Below are 7,448 nucleotides of genomic sequence, written 5' to 3' on the forward strand. Positions count from 1 at the left end.
GACCCCAAGAGGGATCAAATTCGCCCCACTGGCCCATCTAGGGCGATCTCCCCCAACACCTCTCACCCCGACGGAGGTCATAATTGTCACGGAATCCTCCTCCACTCTGCAAAATGTGCCGACCACCGAGCCGTGAGAATCCACCGGATTCTGGATCGGAAACCCACGCGGAGACCGAGATGGAGGAAGACACCGAATCTGAAGGAGCTGAAGAAGAAGAGGTAGAGGATACAGATGAGAAGAAGATCCCTCTCCCTGCAAAATTATCCTTGTACGAGAATCTTTCTTTAGATGGCGACCAGATTTAATGTCGTGAGGTCCACCTGGCCGGGTGCATAGTTACTTGTATGCTGTGACTATCGCCCAGCATACGAACTATGTCCGTTTTACACACAAGGTGTCCAGGTGTTGAGATACTAATGGTGCGGTGGCACTAGAAGGCGGGTATAGCCCTCACGGCTCCTACTTATAGTATCTCTCCGAGAGTAACTTGTATTGAGTGATTCCTGAATGACCGTCGGCAATCCGTGGTGCAATCGGCTGAGATTGGTGATGATGAATGGGCTATATAAAGACCGAAAATGGAAGAAATTATATGGGTTTACGCTATGCCCCTTCGCAATATGGTTCGCATAGACGTTTCTTCAAACACCTGGTGGGCATCACTGCTGGAATGTCCCTGCAAACAATAGTTGGCAAGTCTCTTTGAGGCATTTCATCAAACATCAAGGAGGCGTAATTGCAAGAGTATTTCTGCAACTTTAAACTGCCTAGAACCGTGCCCTTCACGAATGGTCTCTGCAAATATGATGGGAGCAAGAGGAGTGTTCACTGCACCTTCACGAATGGTCTCTGTATGCTCATTTTCCTATCCAATAACCTGAGTGTGACCATTGGTATCTTGATTCAAAAATCAAACGAAGGCTTCTATCTTCCGGGGCAATCCGGACTAAGCCCACCCGGTGGGGTCTGGCAGGGTGAATCCGACAGCAAATCGGCAAATCCCAACTGGACGCTTATCTATGTGGGTCCAATGTTACAGTCCGCTGTTTATCCAATCTCATCTCCAAAGAAATTGCCTCCTTTTAAAGTAAAATTTCTACAAGGCTGTGTACATCTAGCCCCCTAGACCTCGCAATGGTAAGAGCCTCTTGCACTGGGCCGCCTTTCATGGTGACTTAGTGTGAAAGAAAACAAAGAAGAGAGCTCGAATCCCTAACCAATGCATGGTCATTTTTCACTTCTTTATTTTCAGAACGGGATTATGATATTTTAAATATTAACTACAGAATGAGTGAGTATATCAAGAAAGCAAATAGAAGTGAACCAAAGAAACCCAACTGTAACATAAAATTCTTTCTTCTAAACTCATGTACTTCTTAACTTGGCAAAATTATGTGTAACGATGACAATAGGTGGTTTAAGGGCTATCTAAGAATAGTTATGGGTTCAGATATGGCTAAAAGTGACTGAGGCAGGCTTCTTATATGGATGTAGGACCCATTACCATACTCAATTTTGATGTGAGCCTCCCATTTCCATCTTTACTTATAACGAGATCCTAACCATTTCTTGGGTAAGATCATGTGTCTAATTTTGAACCATATAAATTTGGTCTGGGGAAAAAAAAATAGGGGCCTCTACTTCATAAAAAGTTTTGGACATCATGATCTTTTCACACTATTGACTGTTCACTCTGAGGACATAAATCCTTGGATAAGCTATTCCTAGGATTATCTATCCTGTTTGGATATGTTTAACTTGAAATTATCTTGTCTACTGTTCAACAATTTTGTCCCAGTAATAAGTTATCTAAGAATCGATGTGAACAGAGGATAAGATAACAAGCCTATCAAAGGACCAAATAAACCACGACTTGCTATCCCAATGGTAAACAACCTATCACTTGAACTTCACATACTCAAACTTCTTTGGTTGCATTTCCACAAATTTTGATTTCAGTTCATAAAAGAATTTCAAGAAATTTGGAGCCCATATTTTAATGATAAAATTTTGAAGGCATTGGTTATGGAGATTCTTACCTTTTATAGAAGAATCCTGAGATGAGTTCATGTTATTCTCATCAATTTGAAAACAGGGGCTGATATATAAACCCTCTTGTTTTGTTATCATGAGCCCCATCTCTTTGGCTTCAGTGGATGTAACAACTCTGAATGAGCTGATGAGCCAAAGAAAGAAATTCAAAATAAATTGTGGGGTGTATGATACCAAATGTATATTTCATCAACTGCCTCTCCAAAAAAATTCCAAGATTTTGGTTTCTAGGGATAGGAACTTTTTAGTGCTCTTTTTGCCATGAAACTAGATACAGTATGACCAAAGAATACCTTAAATTACAGCAACAAATAATGAATACCTGAAAATACAGGAACAGAGATAAACCAATGAATGTGATGCTTGTGCATGTGTTTATCGACCTTCCAATGTTGTGATTGTTGTTTCATTTCTAGAAGAATCTGCCTCAGAGTGATATCTCCTTATAAAAGTGGCTGGTTACTTAGTCATGGGAATATTCACAGTTTCACTAACAAGCATGGCAAGAATGAAAGCCATGGTCGGTCGATCTATTGCATCTTCTTGCAGGCACAAGAGCTCCAATTGGAAGCACTTCAACGCTTCACTCGAATTGAATTCATGTAATGATGGATCAACAAAATCTAACACTTTGTCCTCTTTCGACAATTTCCATGCCTGAAAGATGGTCTCAGCGATCTATAAAGACAACTCTGAATCATAAAAATCAAAGGAAAAATAAGAAAAATTTTACTTACAAATCCCAAAAGGCTCAGAGAGTCATCGCAGTGATGAAAGCTCGTGTTCTTCTACCCACTGATGATCTCAAGTAGTATGACCCCGAAGCTAAATACATCGGTTTTCACTGAGAAAAGCCCATCGTATGCGTACTCGGGAGACATATAACCACTGCATCCACAATTGTACAAAAAAAATTACGTTCGAGTGTGAAATATTTCTAATAGATTCATCAATTATGAAAATTTATTTCTTGATTATCCAATGTTATTTGTATATCTAATTTCTTCATGTAGATCTTAGGTCCCATAGAAAGATTGTGGTTTAAAATCGAATAATCAAACTGCATAGTGAGAAGATAAAGCGCTGTACATACTATGTCCCGATAACTCTTCTAGTCTTCCCTTGAGTCTGATTTTCTCCAACAATCCTTGCCAAGCCAAAGTCTGAGATTTTGGCATTCATCCCTTCATCTAGGAGAACATTGCTAGGTTTCAGGTCTCTATGGATAATTCTCAGCCTAGAATCTTGATGAAGATAAAGAAGACCACGAGCAATTCCCAATATGATGCTGAAGCGCTTCTCCCACGGGAGCAATGCACGTCGGTTTTGATCTGTTTAAGTGTTTCCATTCAAATGTAAAAAATTAGGACCAGTAAGTTACCATAGACACAACCCCAAATACAAAGCTTCTAGTTTGTATGGACAAACCAAAGAGAAAGAAGTCCAAGCTTTTGTTGGGCAAGAATTCATAGACTAGCATCTTTTCATCTCCCTGAATGCACCTGATGAGATTCCTGTGCTGAAGTTTGGAAATCAATATAACCTCGTTCTTGAACTCCTCTAATCCTTGTCCTGAACTCCTTGAAAGTCTTTTAACAGCTATCTCTTGTCCTCCTGGTAGCGTACCCTGAAAATACAGTCACATGAGATTGACCGACCTCTATGTAAGGTATAGAAGTATGGTGAGTGAAAAATAATAGTACAAAAATCTGTACAAATCAAAGGTTTAGAAATGCCATGTGTAGGGATTCTTTAGTCTTTAAGGAACATCAAATGATTTGAATCATCAAATCAATGGCAGTATGGCACTCACTTGTACTTTTATTGCCTCTGTATTTAGCTTGGAAATGACCAAGTAGAGATTAGCTCATTCAGTTTACTTTAATGAGGATGAATTTTTGTGTATAATTCATCCATGCTTTGTCCTTTTACAGATTAAGTCAATTAAGACTAAAACCCCAGGCCCCCAATTGGAATATACTTTAATGAGATTTTATACGTTAGGACCTTAATATACTCTTAATTTCATGCTTTCCAAAAGGCGGTGAAAGGACCCAATTTGAATCCGAACTTGGTTGGGTCTTACCAAGTCAGATCTGTAGATCTTACTTTTTGTATGTGTAACGGTGTCATCATGAATCAGAGTATCCGCCATAGTGTCCTAGGTATTACTGTTGTTTTGCACATACAATTTTGGGCAAAGCAGTGTAGTTTTACCGGCAATTCGGCAAACACAATAACACATTGACATATGAAAACAAAAGAGCATGCTTATGGGTAACCGATGAACATCAAATGGGTTTTTGGGTTTTAGGGTTAAGAAGAGAGAGAGAGAGAGAGAGAGAGAGAGAGAGAGAGAGAGAGAGAGAGAGAGAGGATATGGAAACTTCATTCATTCTATTTGATTCATTAGAATGAGAATTTTTTAATTTTGCTATGTTAAATGTTATATAGCAAAATATTTCATGTTTAGCTTGTAAGTAAAAAAAATATAAATATGAAGGCTATTTTTCTTCAACAGCAAAATATACTCGAATTTAGGACAGTTCCATTAAGTTTTCGAGAGTCTATACTATCATTCTATGTCCCACATGAGGCGGCACGCCAATGGACCCACATCATCTATCTATGTATCACTCATTTAGACTTAGATCCAAAGGATCCACCATCGGCTCATCTGGGTCCTTTGACATGCGTAATTGCATGATTGCATGCATGAGTAATATGGTTTAAACATTGTTTACCGTATATGACCATGTAGCAATGATTTTTTATGGAATTTGCTAGGGACCATGGCAGAATGCATTTCGCGGACCGGCTGTTGCTTGAGAGAGCGGCCACCTGATGAATTAAATGAATAAGACAATCTGAGCCTATGTGGCTGCTGTATCATACAACAGCTCGTCAACAAAATGCCTTCTGCAATGGTCCGTAGCAAATCCTACTACGAAAACACTTGCAAAATAGAACTCTGTGTTGAAAATAAAGACTACATTGCTTCAACCCCTACTCATGGAACTCTGGGATCATGCCATGCTCGAATATGATAATAGTGTGCCTCAACTTTTACGGCAAATAGCTCCTTCTGGATGTTTTGTAATATCGTCTGCTTCTAATCCTTTGGATGTGGACCTGGAAGGCGCAAAGAGGATATACGTCGACAACTATTACTATCTGACTCTGCTCTTTGGCTACAATACATTGAAGCTTCCTCCAAAATGCCCTAAACTATTAACTTTGTTCCTGTATCACTTGAAACATCTCCCCGAATACATTTTTGAGCACTTTCCTGGACTTCGACTCCTCCATGTCTCATCCTCAGGTATGTCATCGTTGCCCTCTTCTTTGTCTTCTTTGTGCAACCTTCGATTACTCAGATTAACCGACTGTCACAGCTTAGAGAATCTTTCCCCTTCCATATTACAAGCTTTGGAGAAACTTGAGTGGCTCGATCTTTCTGGAAATTCCTTTAAGGAAATGCTAGACGAAACCTTTGAGCACATGCACAATCTCCGACATCTAGATCTAAAGTGAAAATGTGTTACGAACCGCAACTTGATAGATCTTCTTAGAGGGAAGATCGGCCTCCCTCTTCGAGAGAAGGGTCAATCCTTCTTTGAGCACAAAAACATAATTTTTAGGGAAAATTCTTCATTCATTCACTAAAATTTACCCAAATTCATTTGATTTATCAGAACAGCCACATCATCATGCTTATCCCCAGCAACTACTTCACAAGGTAATTCGTTTTGCACGTAAACTGCAGTCCAATAATCAATTTTGGACTCAATTGGTTCTCAAAATCCTAAACAATGAAAACTCCAACAATTTTACCAAAAAAACATGAATTGCTAGATGAGTATGTCATGGGAGATATCGCTTAAATGAAAAACCCAGCAATCACGGTACTAAGGACCTGTATTTTCATGGGTAATGGTATGTAGGTTGAAATTGCAGTCACATGTTAAAGTAAATATATTGTTAAAAGGGCGAAACGTAAACGTTGTGTATGTGAGCATGGTCTTACCATTGATATTAAACCTATAAATTTCATTGTAAATATATTGTTTTTTCGCTATCAAGATTCATGGGCATGTCATCCTTCAAAAGGCAAGCCAAGATCCAAGAGCACGGAAGGGGGACGTTTTGGAAACAAAGTGAAAGACGTGGAGATCTTGAAGGGCCTCTTAGAGAACTCGTGGGTAATTTGGGAATGAACATGCATGTGGCCTTAATGTTGTGGTCTTTGCATCTACTTTGCAGCCAATGCAGTAGTCACAGGGAATTATGGGTTTGTCTTTCTACACGTTTTTTATTGGTCGATCAGGATTGGACCAAATTTTTAAGTAGATTAAATTTTGGAGTATGTATATGTTAGAATATGGGAGATACAACCATTGGATTGGTTGTAGATCTCACCATTGGATCAACTTGGCACTAGATTAAGAATGTAGGTTAGATGGGGGTAGACCTGGTAAAATGGGACCCATACCCGCGGGTACACCCGGCCCACAGGGGTATGGGTACCAATTTCATTACCCGCGAAAAAAATACCCGCACCCAACCTGTACCCGTGACCCGCGGGTGGGTCTGGGTCGAGCGCTGGTGCCCGCGGGTTACCCGCCATTCGGTTTTCAACTTTTTATTCTTAAAGCCTAAACACTAAACAGTTAAAAATAGACTATGTGGGTGGCCAACAAAACAAGCAAAGCAATCAGACTATGTGGGTGGCCAATAGTCATGATTGCACTTACATGTCCCTGTGTGTGGGACCCAAATTTCAATGGTTGGGATTGATCCACCTAATTAACTTTAATTAGGTGCTGAAATTTGCAACGAATGGTTGGTAAACTTACAAATAATTAACAACAATGTAGGCCGCGAAATGAATGAATCGTCGTTGCCGCAAAGTTTTTTTTTTTAAAAAAATAATTATAAATTTATTGGGTTACCCGCGGGTTTACCCAACTCTCGCGGGTTGGGTCTGAGTACATGAAAAACCTACCCGTACAATCACGGGTATTTTTTATTCGTACCCGTACCCGCACGGGTAGGGGTGTAAACGGATCGAATTCGAAGCGGATACCGAATTCGATTACAGTATACACTATCCGAATTCGAATTCGACGGATATTTAATATCTATTACCAAATTCGATTCCAGCGGATATTGTTCGAATTCGGATATTATCCGTATCCGTTTATCCGATAAATTTGGACATTTTATTGCAGCACTTTATCTTTCTTCTCCTTCTTACTCCTCGAATGAAAATTGATCCGAGTCGTCCATTTATGATCAATGATCTAGATGGCCTTTTGCTTTAGAATTCTCTAGAAGCTATGCCGTCTTCTTTCAATCACCATCATCCATTTGTCTCTTTCATCCTACATACT

At 39.6% G+C, this 7,448-nt stretch overlaps 1 pseudogene; it reads right to left on the minus strand.

The window, feature by feature from the left end:
• Positions 1–606: 606 nt before the first annotated feature.
• Positions 607–4,210, minus strand: LOC143885611 (G-type lectin S-receptor-like serine/threonine-protein kinase At4g03230; annotated as a pseudogene).
• Positions 4,211–7,448: the final 3,238 nt, after the last annotated feature.

Source organism: Tasmannia lanceolata, unplaced genomic scaffold, assembly GCF_043159265.1.
Source record: "Tasmannia lanceolata isolate RefF3 unplaced genomic scaffold, GAP_Taslan_0.1 ptg000008l, whole genome shotgun sequence".
Lineage (NCBI taxonomy): Eukaryota > Viridiplantae > Streptophyta > Magnoliopsida > Canellales > Winteraceae > Tasmannia > Tasmannia lanceolata.